The following is a 16351-nucleotide window of genomic DNA, read 5'->3' as shown; positions in this document are numbered from 1 at the left end:
GTTCTTTTGAGATGTGTTCTTAAAGGTGCCCCATGACCCACCTCCTCCCCTCTACTTTGGAGTTCTTGTCAATATCTCTGTGGTAGAGAAGGAACTGAAGAGGGTTGGCCTGTGCAAGGCTGGTTAGCCTTGTGGTAAAGCACAAGGGGGAAGCAGTGCATGGGCAGGCTGAACGGACGCTGCTACCAAAGTTCTCAGATCAGCAGCACAGGGATGCACCTACAGTTGAGCTCCCGTAGAGGGACACATCTCAAAGAATTTTTCCTTTCTCATGTCAAGAAAGCTGCTTGAAAGAGCCACCACAAAGTGATCTCCAGGGGACTCTAGGACTGAAATTTCCTCCTCCTTCTCTATCCGAGGAGGATCAAGGGAAATGTAAGAAAAAAGTCTCTGATGTTCAGCTCTCTTTAGTTGCTTCAACAAAAAGCACACAAGCCTTTGTATTCTGGACCAACCATCTTCCTCACTGTCATTGCTCTGAGACTTCTGGAAAAGGGAGTAAGATGAGAGACAAAGAGGTGCCAAGTGAAATATGCTTCCCATGAGTGGCATGAATCCAATACACTTCTTGGGAGGAAGGCTAGCTCTCTGATTCTGACCCAGATCAGAAAGAAGAGATTTAGGATAAGCATTTTCCTTCTGATCTGTTTTTAGCACTATTACTAGATATGCCTCTAGAGGAACTCCCTATGAAGGAGAAAAGGAAAAGCCTGTCTGATAAAGTGAGATTACTGGGTAATAGTATCTCTCTAGTTCCAAGGTAGAACCGTATATTCCTGTAAATCTTCCCTTCTCAGAACATTATCAAGGAGGAGTGGGAGCTTCCAGCAAGGCCAAAAGAGCAGGGTGGCTAAATAGTGCTACAAATGTCCACCCAATCAAAATCAAATCTGGCCGCCTTTCTAAAGGTGGCTGAAGACCTGCCTCTCTAGTTAAGGACACAGCCATTCCTGTAGCGGATCCCACAATTAGGAGGATTGAATTGGCAACACATTTCTGGAGCTTGAGCTGTCCCCCCTTATTTTGCCAGAGCAATCCTGGCATGGGTTTACAATGTGGCTGACAGTACCTCTAAAGCAGAGAGAGCCTGTTAAACTGGGCACATCTCTCTAAAAAGATGTCCTTTTGCTGCATTTGTATCCGACTCCTCCCTGGATGCCCTCAGATATTAAGCATGGGCCAGGGGCTGCAAGGTGGTAGCACGCCCACATGTGGCTCCAGGACTGGAAGGCAGGCTCACAGGCTAAACTGCTTTTAGCCACTTCCACAGATTGTAAGCTGCTCAGCAATACCATGAATCAAGTTGGAGAGCCACTAGTAGGAAAAATGAGACCTGTGCCCCCAGCAAACAATATAGGAGAAGCCTACAGGCCGTAATCCAAAGCCGGGAGTCCTTCTGTGCTGACCAGTATAGAAAATCCTACAGGAAAGGACCCAACTACACCAGAAGAAAATGGAACAGATGTGGGGAGGGGAATGTGGCAGTGCAGGAAAATTCTCCAGTCAGACCTCAGGTTCCTCAAAGCAAACATGACATGCAGGCAGCATGGTCTGGGGTGGAGCCCCAGTGGTAGTTTTCAGTTAGCAATGTTTTGGCCTCTTGTGACCTTGCTCAATTGGGTTTTGGAAATTGTTCACTGGGGATACCTTCTGGATCTCTTAGCATATGTCCATGCCCTGAATATCTGACCTCTCATGTCTGTGGATCCTTTGACAAGACGGCATGTAGCCATCTATCCTACATCTCCCTTCTTACAGACTGGCTGAGAGTACATAGCCCAACTTGGCAGTTTCACAGATGCTTTCTACGCTTTGCTTTCATAGCACAACACTACCAGTGCAGCTTACTGCCCTTTGGTTTAACAACAGCACCAAATGTTTCTGAAATGCTGCTAGTATTAATAGCAGCTCTCAGGAGGTCATCCAGGTCTTCCCCTTCATGGCAGCCATCTTTTGTGGGATCAGTGGCCTCCTGGGTGGATGGAATTCAGTGGGCCTGTGGTTCCATGGGGGCTTCCTCCTATTCCTCTCTCAATAGTGTTCTCTGCATCTGAGAGGACACTGACTCATTCACCATCTGAATGATCCATCAGATGTGAGTCAGGCTTCCTAATAAGTGCTCTAGTCAGGGGAGTTATTGCTATAGATACTGTCTTAGAGGGATTGGGTGCTCACAGAGGGTCAAAGACTGAGAACCACTGCCCTAGACAAACTTTGTACTGGTGACCCCTTTCACATAGCAAGCCTGAGTGCGTGCCCCCCCCCTTTATAAATTAAAAACACTTTTTAATTAACACCATTATAAATGCTGGAGGCAAAGCAGGGTTTGGGGTGGAGGCTGACAGCTCGCAAACCCCCATGTAATAACCTCGTGACCCCTGAGGGGTCCCGACCCCCAGTTTGAGAACTCCTGGTCTATGGGATCTGGTCCAAACAAAAATAAACATAGCATAAACTGACTAGAGGGCGATCTGATATGGTCTCAAGGCTCTGAACCATATCTGGATTCCCCTCATGTACTGATCATGACAGACAACCCCATAGTCATTCCATATTTTGATTGTTACCCCACCCCGTTCTAAGTCCACAATCCTTCAAAGAGAAACTTCCCTCCTGAGGATTTGAGTAGAGGAGAATCTGCTCCCTTAACATTCCAGGGAGAATGAATGTTATGACTGACTGGCTCAGCAGGCAAGAAAGAACATTCAGAATGGGAATTACACCCAGAGGGTTCCATCTCCTGGTAAAGGAATTTCGTCTCCCAGCAATAGATTTATGTGCCTCCCACCTGACACACACAGCTTCAGGCTTCTTTTCTTGCCAGCAGGATTACAAAGCCAAGGCCCTGTTGACCAAGTGGCCAAAGGGATTCCTATATGCATTTTCTGGTAGCCCATTCTGGCCAAGAAGGCCTTGGTTCTCCAACCTCCTCGATGTAGCACAAAGACCTTTCATCAGCTTTCTATCCAGAAGGAATCTGCTTTTAAAGCAGCCAATAATGCATAAGAAGCTGGACAGACTGCGTGCCTGGCTCTTGAACAGTCTCAAGTCAAGAGGTAATATCCTTGCTTCTAGCTTCCAGAAAGAATGCTACTAAGTCAGCCTATTCATGAGCTTGGCTGAGGTTTTCCCATAGCTGGCAGGACAAGTATCTCTTCCCAGTCCTGTCCCGTCCCCCAATATCTGCATCAGTATCATAAATTCTTGACTTCAAATTGGACTCAGGCCAGTCCTGGTGATTCAGACACTCAGAGGTCAAGTAGCTCCTTTTGTCTAGTGTCCTTCGTGCAGCAGGCAAGATGTGGATTTAATCTTATCCAGATTTCCAATGTTATATTTGGAAAGCAGTCTCCTCTGCATCTGGTCCTGAAGTACACAAGGGTTTTTCCATGGCATATACATCTGGTTCTCAGTGCTTTACTGGCTCTCCATGTGAACCAGTCAGGAAAGTGTCTCTCAATACTTCCTAACCAATTGAAGTGGCATTTTTTTAAAGCAGTCTCTTCAGCTTGAAGGATCTGAGTTGGAAGCTCTCTCTACATGAACTCTCCAATACTGTATCTTCCATAAAGATAGAGGTATTCAGAACTAACTTCCTTCGTACCAAAGATTATCTTGAGGTTCCATAGAGCTCAGGAAACTGTCCTTCAACAGAGCTCTCAAAATATAAAATTAATCACACAGCTCAGTTCAGCAAAAGCAGAAATAAAGGATCAGTCTATCAACTGGTGTCAGGGGGCTTCTTTTCCTTTATTTTCCATTTCCAGGTGGTGAAGACATTTTATGCTTCTGAGATTCAAGTAAAAAAATGTAACTCCATCTTTGAAAATCAACTTACTCTTTTAGGTGTGGCAACTTCATAGGCAGAAAGATCACTGCTATGAAATTCCTAGTGTCTCTGGATCTGTGGACCTCCTTACGTTTTCTTATTTTTATCTGTATCTGTGCATTATCTGAAAAAATATTTGTTTGAGGTAATGAGGTCCACAAATCCAACCAACCTTGAATGGGCTGTAAACTTGGGAAAGATATGGGATTATTAACTGGCACTCAAGTTTGTTCTTCACTGAAATTCTTTGCTCTGTAGGAGAATTGTTAGTATTCAGTCTTAATACTTAATTCTTAACTTTCCTAATGGACACATTATGGTTATAGATTTCCTCTGCTGTGAAAGTCTCTCAAATGGTATGGGCTTCTCAGAGGTGGAGGAACTACACCTCCCTGGCCATAGACTGACAGTTGTCTGATCTGTCTCCAAGGCTGCACAGAGCAGAGACCCTATGTTATGGATCTGTGGATCTCATTACTTCAAGAAAGGAAACTTTCAGGCAAGGTGCAGAGGAATTTTCCTATTCTCCCCTGTGAATAGCTGAAGTACCTACTTTGGTTGCTGTTCAGAGCTTTCCCCAAAAGCAGCTGTTAAAGCTGATGTGGTTCTTGCTAGTTTAACAGGTGTCCTCAGAGTGCTGAATAGCAGCCATGAAACTGACCAATCTTATTAATTTCACTCTGCTGCTAGTTAAAGCTAGGAGGCACTGGAGGACCCCGCTTCATTCACTAATGCAGACTATCTAGCAATTTAATCAGTTCTTCAGAACATGATGGCATTTGCTGAGGAAAGCTTTTTATTTGCTGTGGGTGAGTGAATTTTTCGATCCCTGGCGTGGTGCAAGTTGATGGCTTTAGTGGCTGAATGGTCACATAAGTATTTTCACTTCCCTGCTCTCTTTCTGATGCCTCTGTACTTCAAAATCCTCTTGCAATGCCTGTATCCAACTAGCTGTGTACTGTCACTCCTAGGTTTCTTTCAACTTACTCCTTTCCACTCTCTATCCCTATCGTTGAATGTTTCAGATTATTTTTCTCATGTATTTACACTTGTCCATACTGTTTTCCTGCTGTATCTATAACCTCCCTAGGTCCATTTGTATTTTTGTCCTCACTAATGTTTGCAGCCTCTCCCCATGTAGTGTCATCTGTGAATTTAACTAACATGCTGTTTACCCTTTCTTCCAGATCCAGTTTCTGATCCTACTTCCACATTTGGGAGTATGCAAGGGACAAACACATCTCCTTGCGTAGCTTGACTGGATATCCCAAGACTAGGATGTTAGTATACCTATACAATTTTATTTGCTTTAAAATGTTGCTAGTTTATTTGCACATGGGTTGTTCAATTTTAATTGGCTACATTAGCATTGTACAAGTTTAGAATGGTAACCATGAAGCAGCAATGAGTTTGTAGAGCTGTAATAGTATAGCCAAGATTTTCAAAAACAGTTGCCTAAAGCTACTCTCCTAAATATTTTTGGCCTGTCTTTAAAAATACTAAGTATCCTGAGCTGCTACAATGGGAGGTGCTTTAGGCACTTTTTTTTTTTTTTTTTTTAAATCTTAGCCCTTTGTTTTGAGTACAGTCAACTATAGATTAATCCAAGATCATCCAAAATCTTTGGATTGTGTTCAGGATACTTTTACAAATCATTTAAAACATCTAAATGCATGGATATGCATGAGGTTCTGGTCTGTAGAGACTTCAAATATTTTAAATTGCAAAATGTTTTATGGAAATATTGGCATCTAGTTTTTAGCCTGATTTCAGCTAGTTCTAAACTAGTTATGTATGTTAGAGCTTATTCTGCACCCCTGCAGTTCATGGCAGTATATTGTTCCATCTTTTTAAAAGAAATAGCTTTCTAATCACTGTTGCAGCCTAAGCTATAACTTTTGCCTTATCAAACTATAGCAGTGGCTTGTAAATTCTTCTAAATTGTGTTCTGAATTGTGGTTATTCTTGGTACTTATTGCAAAGAAGATGATACATCTTCTGCTATGAAAGCAGTTGGCTGACAGCTGAGTCATTGGATGTGCAAATCTAAAGAAGGTCAATGTTAAGATTGAAATTCCTACTATGCTAAAATGAGTATTCAGCATTTAGTCACTTTTTGGAGTATCATGTTAGTAAATGGCACATGCAACTTCTGTTGTTGTTTTTTCTTGTTGCTGAGATTGCTAACAAAGATGCACATTTTTTTTTATTCATTAGTAACTAGGTTTAGCCCCATCCCAAAACTTACTTTACACTTTCCATTGAACAGCCATACATGGGTAATGAGTTCGGTAAAATTGTGGTTAAGTTGAAGAGGGTCTGTAACATCCATTGCACCTCCTCATGCATCAGCGTTCCCCAAGGACTTGGGCTAGAAAATCATAATGATCCTGGATGTGAGTGTCTCCTGCTACATTCTTTGCAGGGTGCACTTGGTGTAGGGGCACAGGGAATAGACATACCCTTTCTAGTGTCCTTGTTGCTGTTGCTTCCTTTGTCCTTGTGGAAAACCAGGATTTCGAGAGAGACACCCCCTCCACCCACCTCACTGCAGAACTATGCATGGAAGACTCCTTGGGCCTTCCTGAGTTTGAGCTCATTAGAGGTAGACAGTCTAGCTCTTTTGTTACCAAACTCTGATAGACTAGAATACTTGGGTACTGGTTCAGCGGTATTAAACCGAGCTTTTGAAACTTTTGTTACTAGTAACAATGGTTACAAATTACTTAATAAAAGTTAGCCTAGCCTAAACTGCCCTGCATTATGCCCCTGTAGCTTACAAAATAAATCTTTTAGCACTCAGCACAGTGGGTCAGGTGGTGCTGTGTAGGCTTGCTGTACAAACTTACCTATATGGTTCTTTTAAAATTCAAAATTCTGTGCCAATATTGATTCAATAGGTGTGCAGGGCATTTTATGGAGAGCTTGACACGGTCCTGTCCCAAAGAGCTTACTCTGTTAATTGTATTAGGGAGAAATGACCAACATACGTGTGGGTGTAAGGAAAAGAAGGGTTACATAAGGTCAAGGGCATTTGTGTGTGCATACATAGTGTTAATATTCTCACTTGTGTCTGACTAGGCAAGGGGCGGCAATGGTACTTCAGCCTCTACCATTTGTAGGTCCAGCTGCTTGAGTCTGTTTCTTCCACCCTGTGTGGTGCTGCTGACTGCCTCCCATTCTGCTTTGCAATAGATCTTGTAAGGCTCCTGTAATTCTGCTGGGGGCTAGTGTACAGAGTTGCTGTGGAGACAGGAAGTAGCATTGCACCAGGTCTCAAACAAGCTTTTCTTGCATAGTACAACTCAGTGGCTCAGTCATACACAGGCAGTTTCAGTGGAAGTTGAGCCTTCCTGCGCTCTAGTGGTACCTCCTGCGTCACATTTGTAGGATACACTCTTCAGTGGGAAAGGTCAGGGAAAATCTAAAATTCAGACTTCAAGCCCAAGGGTCTGTGTCAAGCAGACTTTAACCGAGGGCTTGGGCAGTGTTTGTTACCTTGTTGATACCTTCCTGGCAAGGAAGGAGAAAATCCTGCTGTTTAATTTTGGGCCCACTAATCCTCAGTGTTCCTTCAAAAACAACAAGGAGTCTGGTGGCACCTTAAAGACTAACAGATTTATTTGGGCATAAGCTTTCGTGGGTAAAAACCTCACTTCTTCAGATGCATCCCACCAGACTCTTTGTTGTTTTTGTAGATACAGACTAACATGGCTACCCCCTGACACTAGTGTTCCTTCAGTCTCCAAGGAACATCTGGGGCAAAACCAGCTCTGTTGATTAGTAGTAAGCCCTCTTTCTGAGGTGCCAGCCAGGTTTTTTCCCCCCCACTTTGACAGCTGTGTCAGAAGGCTCAAGAGCTATGGGCACTTGTCTTCCTAATAGTTTAAAGTTCCCAGATGGAGAGAGTTACTTGCTTGGCTTTGATCAAACATTCTGAGGCCCTGCAGCAGCTAATCATGCTCCACCAATATGAGGCAAATGTGTCAGGCTAACCCCAGAAGAAACCTAGCGCTGTATAGCGGTCTTCTGTTCTGTACCATCCCTGTCCAGAGCTGCTTCCAGGGAGAGAGCTCCTACCAGACTCAAAATAGGACTACTCCAAGGGGAAAGTATGGGCTCCACCCAAGCAAAGTAGCACTGACTGGTCACTTTTCAGGGCTTCAAAGGGTTAATTGTAACATACCCGGGGCATGTATAGTATGTCTGGTGTGAACTGTTCAGCCCCTTCTTCATCTCATGAAGTGATAAACTTGAAGAGAATTACTTAGACTTACAAAAGGGTACCTAGCAGGTAAATGAGTGGAGATACAAGTTGAGTAATGTACATTGGAAGGTATAATTTGAACTGCACAGATACGGTGAGATTCTAAATTAACTATCAATTTATGAAGAGACATGGGCATAATTTTGAGATATTAATAAAAACATATGCACAGTAAACATGACTGGTCAAATTAAACAATGTATAATGATGTATAAAGAATGGGATAGGAAATACTGAGTTTGCAAATGGATACATCACTTTGAATATGGTCTTCAGTTTTGATCACCTCCTCTTAAATATAGTGATTTGCTGGCAAGTGCTTCAGCCATGCTTAGACTAAAGAATGAGGTGAGTGGGAATAAAAGTGGGACTTTTTAGTTGAGAAGGCAAATAACAGGTACACAAAATAAACAAAGTGAAAGTAAATTGGATGCCTTTTCATTTATACTCCTAACAAAATGACATCTAGTGAAATTGAAACAGATTTCAGCCTGTTAATGAGGGTTCTTTTATCCTCAGAATAATGGAGTGGCTGATACAGCAGCTGATTAATAAAGAATTAAAGGAGGGTAATATAATTAAGGAAAATCAACATGGATTTATGGAAAATAGATTGTGATATCATTTTCAAAGTTTTTTTGGGTGAGAAAGATATTAGTATTGATGTAATAAATTTAGACTTCTGAACAGCATTTGACTTGGTTCCACATGATATTTTGGTTAAAAAAACGAGAATGATAAAAAATCAACATGACACACATTAAATAGAATAAAAGCCAGCTGCCTGGTAGGTCTCAAGCTGTAATTGTAAACAAGGCATTGTAATTGAGCAGGTGTATTTTTAGTGGGGGTCTTGCAGGGATTGGTTCTTGGCCCTATGCAGTTTAACATTTTTATCAATGACCTGGAAGAAAACACAATGTCATCACTGGTAACATTTGCAGGTGATCCAAAAATTGGGGAAATGGTAAATAATGAGGAGGCTAGCTCACTGATTCAGAGTGATCTGGATCACTTGGTAAGCTGGGTGCACACACACAGTAGGCCCTGCTTACAGGGTAGGGGACTATTCTGGGAAGCAGTGACTCTGAAAAGATTGGGGATGCATGGGTAACCAGCTAAATATGAGCTCCCAGTGTGCTAAAAGAGCTAACGTGATCCTGGGATGGATAAACAGGGAAATCCTTGAGTAGGAATATAGGTTATTCTGTTTGTGGTACTGGAATATTGTATCCAGTTCTGATGTCCGTAGTTCAAGAAGGATGTTGATAAATTGGAGAGGGTTCACAGAAGAGCCACACAAATGATTAAAGGACTAGAAAGCCTGCCTTATAATGATAGACTTAAGGAACTCAATCTGTTTTGCTTAGCAAAGAGAAGACCAACAGGCAACTTAATTACAGTCTATATAAGTACCAACATGGATAACAAATATTTGATGATGTGCTCTTCAGTCTAGCAGACAAAGGTATAATGTTATCCAGTGGAAGCTGACGGTAAACAAATTCAGACTGGAAACAAGATGTACATTTTTAATAGTGAAGATAACTAAAGGTTGGTGACCAGATACTTAACATAAATAATATTAATGAGGAAGGAATACAGGCCAAAATAGGGAAAGAATAGGTTAAAGTATGTTTAGATAAGTTTACATTAGCGCTGTCAAGCAATTAAAAAAGTAAACATGATAATCACGTGATTAAATAATAGAATACCATTTAAATATTTTTGGATGTTTTCTGCATTTTTAAATATTGATTTCAATTAAAATACAAAGTGTACAGTGCTCACTTTATATTTATTTTTTATTACAAATATTTACACTATAAAAAATAGTATTTCAATTTACCTAATACAAATACTGTGGTAAAATCTCTATCATGAAAGTTGAACTTACAAATGTAGAATTATGTACAAAAAACCTGCATTCAAAAATAAAATCAAACTTTAAAGAACTACAAGTCCAGTCTTACTTCTTACAGTCTTACTTCCTGTTTGGCCAGTGGCTCAGACAAACAAGTTTGTTTACATTTGCAGGAGATAATGCTGCCTGCTTCTTGTTTACAGTGTCACCTGAAAGTGACAATAGCTGTTTGCCTGGCATTGTTGTAGCCGGATGTCCTATGTCCCTTCATGCTTCAGCCACTATTCCAGGGGACATGCGTCCATGCCGATGACAGGTTCTGCTAGATAATGATCCAAAACAGTGCGGACTGACGCATATTCATTTTCATCATCGGACTCAGATGCAACCAGCAGAAGGTTGATTTTCTTTTTTTGGTGGTTCGGGTTCTGTAGTTTCTGCATCAGTGTGTTGCTCTTAAGACTTCTGAAAGCATGCTCCACACCTAGTCTCAGATTTTGGAAGGCACTTCAGATTTTTAAACTTTGGGTCGAGTGCTGTAGCTATCTTTAGAAATCTTATATTGAAACCTTTTGTGTTTTGTCAAATCTGCAGTGAAAATGTTCTTAAATCAAACATATGCTGGGTCATCATCCAAGCCTACCGTAACACAAATATATGGCAGAACGCGTGGAAAACCATGGAGCAGGAAACATAGAATTCTCCTCCAAGGAGTTCAGTCACAAATTTAATTAACACTTTTTTTTTTTTTTTTAACAAGCATCAGCATGGAAGCATGTCATCTGGAATGGTGGCCGACGCATGAAGAGGCATATGAATCTTTAGTATATCTGTCATGTAAATACCTTGCAAGGCCGGCTACAAAAGTGCCAGGCAAATGTGTGTTCTCAGTTTCAGGTGACATTGTAAAAAAGAAGTGGGCATCATAATCTCCCATAAATGCAAGTGAACTTGTTTCTCTTAGTGATTGGCTGAACAAGAAGTAGGACTGAGTGGACTTGTAGGTTCTAAAGTTTTACATTGTTTTGTTATGGAGTGCAGTTATGTAACAAAATAATCTATTTGTAAGTTACACTTCCGGGATAGAGATTGCATTACAGTATGTGTATGAGGTGAATTGAAAAATGCTATTTCTTTTGTTCGTCATTGTAATCAAATGTAATACAAAGTGAGCACTGTACAGTTTGTATTGTTAAAATAAAAAAAATTAGATTTTTTTCTACAAATTTAATTTCACTTGGTATTCTATTGTTTAGCAATGTGATTAAAACTGCAATTAATCTATTAATTTGAGTAACAGATTAATTGACAGCCCTAGTTTACATGTATTCAAGTTGGCAGTGCCTGATGAAATTCATTCTAGGGTAGGTAAGGAGCTAGCTAAAGGAATCTCAGAACACTTAGCTGATATCTTTGAGAACTCCTGGAGGACAGGTGAGGTCCCAGAAGAGTGGAGAAGGACAAACATAATTCCTATCTTTAAAAAAGGGGAAGAAGGAGGACCTGGGGAATTATAAACCAGTCAGCCCAACTTTGATACCTGGAAACATACTGGAACAAACTATTAAGCCATCAGTTTGTAAGCACCAGGCGGATAATAGGGTTGTAAGGAATAGCCAGCATGGATTTGTTAACAAATGTCAAACCAGCCTAATTTCCTTCTGTGAGTGGGTTACTGGCCTACAAGTGGGGGAAGCAGTAGATGTGATACCTTGATTTTTTTAATAAGGCTTTTGACAGTCCCAAACAAGCTAGGGAAATGTCTAGATTAAATTACTATAAGGTGGTTGCATAACTGATTGAAAGACTGTACTCAACAATTAGTTATGAATGGTTTGCTGTCAACCTAGGAGGGCATATGTAGTGGGGTTCTGCAGGGGTCAGTCCTGGGGTCTGATACTATTCAGTATTTTCATTAATGATTTGGATAATGGATGGAGAGTGTGCTTATCCATTGGGAGGGTTGCAAGCACTTTGTTGGGACAGTATTAGAATTCAAAATGCCCTTGACAAATTGGAGAATTTATCTGAATTCAACAAGATGAAATTCAATAAAGACAAGTGCAAGGTACTACACTTAAGAACAAAAAAATCAAATGCACAACTACTACCTGGAGAATAATTGGCTAGGTGGTATTGCTGTAGATTGTAGTGGATCACAGACTGAATATGAATCAATATGATGCAGCTGTGAAAAAGGCTAATATTCTAGGGTGTATTAACAGGAATGTCATGGAAGACACAGGAAGTAATTGTCCCACTTTAGTTGGCACTGGTGTACTGTGTCCAGTTCTGGGTGCCATGCGTTAGGAAAGATATGGACAAATTGGGGAAAGTACAGAGAAAAGCCACAAAAATGATAAAAGATTTAGGGGAAAAAAGCCTGTCCTCGGATGAACCATCAGAAAAACTGGTTGTTATTCTTGAGAAAAGATGACTGAAGGGGACCTGAAAACAGTCTTCAGCTATGCTAAGGGCTGTTATAAAGAGGACGGTGATCAGTTGTTCTCAATGTCTGCTGAAGGTAGGCCAAGTAGTAATGGGCTTAAATCTCCCTTACTATAGATTAGGCTAGATATTAATAAAAAACTCACTATGCAAGGGTAGTTGAGCTCTGGTATAGGCTTCCAAGGGAGGTTGGGGAATCCCCATCATTGGAAGTTTTTGAAAGGGGGTTGGACAAACACCGCTCAGGGGCAGTCTAGGTTTACTTGGTCCTGCCATAGTATGCGGGGAGGGGGGCTGGACTTGATGACTTCTTGGGTCCCTTCCAGCCCTATGTTTCTATGATGATTAGCAATTGGAACCATTTACCAATGGTTGGGGTGGATTCTCAGTCACTGACAATTTTAAAATCAAGATTGTATGTTTTTCTAAAAGATCTACTCTAGGAATTAGTTCTGTGTTCTACAGGTCAGACTAGATGATCCTAGTGGTTCCTTCTGGCCTTGAGTATATGAACCCTTCTGTGTAGCCTATGGAACTGAATGATGCAAGATTAAGGCTAAAAGATTAGTATATTTCAAAGAATTAGACAGTGGGTGATAAGGAAGCAGATTAATTCTGTAGTAAGAAGTAGTGACCTGCTGTAGGGTCACTAGGAACCCAGAACTCAAGCATAAATATAAAGACAAGTTATTAAAAAAAATTAGGTCATTTAATATTTTAAAGATAAAAAGAGGAAAAGAAATTAGACATACTTTCACCTGCAGAATTTAGACTTAACCCATATATAGATTCTCCCTCCATGTCAGTGACCTGGAAATATTTTTCCATATTTTCAAGAGGTTTCTTTGAGAATGGGGCTAAATGGGAAAGAGCTGTTTTCCTCTTTGCAAAATAATGGAAAAAAGGGGAAGGCAGAACAGAAGAATGTTGCCTAATGCTCCGATTCATAAAAAATGGAAACAGTGACTACTGTAGTATGATTGGTGGGGTGAAGAAAAAAAAAAAAAGGGGATCATATCACAGAGACAAATATAAACATTTTCCCTTCAAAATGGCTCAAGCCCTGTCCAACCATGTAAGCCAGATCCTGGGCTTTCCTCAGGATGATTACCTGAATGAGCCATTAGATCAAAAGAGGAGCTGGGCCACCTGTAAATTGTTTCAGGTAGAAACCACAAGGAACTATACAATACCTTCAGCCCTCCCTCCCATTCAGCATGAGGACATCATAAGATCCAGATGTGAAGAACTCATTAAATCCAATGTCTGTTTAGACAGTACAGCGTTTTATAATATACAAATACGGGGTCTTGTCTGAGATAGGCACAGCTGTGGCCTACCGTAAGGACAGTTATCCTGTCAGAAGGGGACTTGTTCCTAAAAAAGACATACTGTTTGAGTGTTTCAATACTGAGTGAGAGGGGCCATATAAGTATGTAGATCATTGTAAGACTCATCCCTGAGCTTCAGCTTCTCTGTTTCACCAGAACCACCTTGTGTTGAGATATTGCACCAAAAGCAAGAGAGTGAAGTCTCCTCTTATTTTAAGGGTGGACTTGATCCCTATCTATAAGCACTTGCACATGGAAAAGATACCTGACACTAGGTGGCTTGAGAGTTTGCAATTCTGGACATACAAATGGGGGTATGGAAGCGGGTAGGTAACGTATTGGTAGAGCATAAATTATACAATAAGCAAATGTCTCTTAAGAGATCCTTGGCAGCCTCTTTTTTATAGGCCGCCTCATGATCTTTCACATAAAATTAAGATTTGCTCACCAGTGCTATGAGCAAATGCCTTTAGCATTTGACCTAGCTAAGATACCTTCCCATACATCATTGTAAGAATTCTCAGGGCACTGCTAGTTACCTGGAGAACAAGGATATACTCCATCTTTCATGAGATGAGTTAACTGATGGGCTATCAAGAACAGGTTCTCCCAGGGTCAGGTGATCTCTGGTGATCACAAATTACAGCCTGAAAAGCTCTTTGCAGTTCATCCAGAGAACCTGGTACCTTGTCTCCCTGAGCCTCCAAAGCATAAGCGCCTCTCTCTATTTATTTATTTAGGAAGTTTTAACAGGTTTGCAAATCCTTGCCATATAACTATCAGACAAAAACCAATCATTACAACAGTGAGCTTTTGTTTAGGGAAGCACTATACCATAATAAAATAATCTGTTCTCTCTGTTTAACATGTTGTTGAGTGAGCATCTTTACACAGCATCAGCCTCAAGTGAGGAACATTGAATGGACTTTTCAAAGATCTACATCAGTTCCTAGAGGCCCATCACATTTTATTTGATGGACATCATAACTATGCTGTAGACCAAGGGATGTGGAAGAACTAGGTTGGGTTCTCCATTACATGGAACAACACACCTTCCTAACAGCATCTCAAAAACACCTACCTTCCATATCCTCTATAGCAGGGGTAGGCAACCTATAGCACGTGTTCCGAAGGCGGCACGCGAGCTGATTTTCAGTGGCACTCACACTGCCCGGGTCCTGGCCACCAGTCCGGGGGGGCTCTGCATTTTAATTTAATTTTAAAATGAAGCTTCTTAAACATTTAAAAAACCTTATTTACTTTACATACAATAGTTTAGTTATATATTATAGACTTATAGAAAGAGACCTTACATGAGAGTGAATAAATGAAGACTCGGCACCCCACTTCTGAAAGGTTGCCGACCCCTGCTCTATAGGCTGAGTAAGCCGGCAAGAAATCCCCTCCACCCTTAGCAAAGAAATTCAGATGGCCAAAGATCTCTCTCGATATCCAAAACAAAAGCCCCGTCACTGACCAGGAGATTATTTTAACAGGTTCATAGAGTGATATCCCATGTGGGAGCCAAAGTGAGCTGATAGAAGTTCCTGTGTTTGGGGATTTTCTTATTCAAAGTGACACAAGCCAAATTCCAGAAGCTTCAGTTAAGCGTATTTCTCTGAATTCCTGTGTGGAATTTAGTTTCCAACAAGAATGATAATATTCAAGGCAAAAACACTTTTGTTATGATTGACAATACAAGGCCAATTAAAAAAGAAGAATAAAATCATCCTGTGTTCATATTGAAACTATTGAACTTCTCAAATATTTGTTCTGAGCATTTTGTATTAATTAAAACTTTAATTTCAATGCCAGTTGGTTGAATCAGGTCAAGATAATAAGATGAGTGGAATAAGCTTGAGTCCGTCTGCGTTCAATGAAATTAACCTTAAAGTTCAGAGAACCAGTTCTGTACCTGTTTGCATCCAAAAACAAAAGAACACATGAATTTTCCAGGCAGAAAGGCCTACTCAGCTTAGCTCCGAGATGCTCCTTGCCTAACAGTGGCCAAACAGCACACCAATAGAAGATGCCCCTGGAGAGGGCTACAGTTTTTTTTAATATAGGAAGTATGAAGAGATTATGGGCTTGTCTACATGATGGGAGTAATGTGCACATGTGGGGGTGTGATTTTTAAAATGCACTGATGTGTTGCACATTAGTCCATGCAGACCCTACTGATGCTGACTAAAGGTACATTAAAGTGCACTAGAGAACCTTGAGAGCACACCAGCATGAACCTGTTAATTTGCAACACCCCTATAGTGCACATTACCCCACTGTATAGACAAGCCCCATGACAGCGCTACGGTGGTTTGAATGCTCTGATTGTGTATTTACATTCCTTAACATGTTTTGGATGTCTTTAAATTTAACTCCAACTGTGAATTACCTGGATATATAATGCTTAGTTTTGAGATTATAACATCCCTGTAATATAGTTTATTTTAAATTACCAATATGTACTTTCAGACGTAACTCCACTTTACTGTAGTTTTTATTTGGGAATTTTATAATAGCACCTCGGACACATGCATCTGGGTGAGATCCAAGAAACACAGCAGTACATATCCTTGGTGTTCCTGCTGTTGCCAAAGGGCAGTTTCAGTCTG

At 40.8% G+C, this 16351-nt stretch overlaps 1 long non-coding RNA gene across 1 annotated transcript in view; it reads left to right on the top strand.

Annotated features, from left to right (window-relative positions):
* Positions 1-10209, top strand: part of LOC135881092 (uncharacterized) — a 32305-nt gene extending 22096 nt beyond the window's left edge. The window contains exons 2-3 of the long non-coding RNA XR_010561532.1: positions 5017-5109; positions 10164-10209. This is a non-coding gene — a long non-coding RNA (uncharacterized LOC135881092). The remainder of the gene's footprint in view (positions 1-5016; positions 5110-10163) is intronic.
* The last annotated feature ends 6142 nt before the right edge of the window (positions 10210-16351 follow it).

This window comes from Emys orbicularis, chromosome 7, assembly GCF_028017835.1.
Source record: "Emys orbicularis isolate rEmyOrb1 chromosome 7, rEmyOrb1.hap1, whole genome shotgun sequence".
Taxonomy (NCBI): Eukaryota; Metazoa; Chordata; order Testudines; family Emydidae; genus Emys; species Emys orbicularis.
Note: the sequence above shows the minus strand (reverse complement) of the source record. Positions and strands in the feature narration are given on the sequence as shown.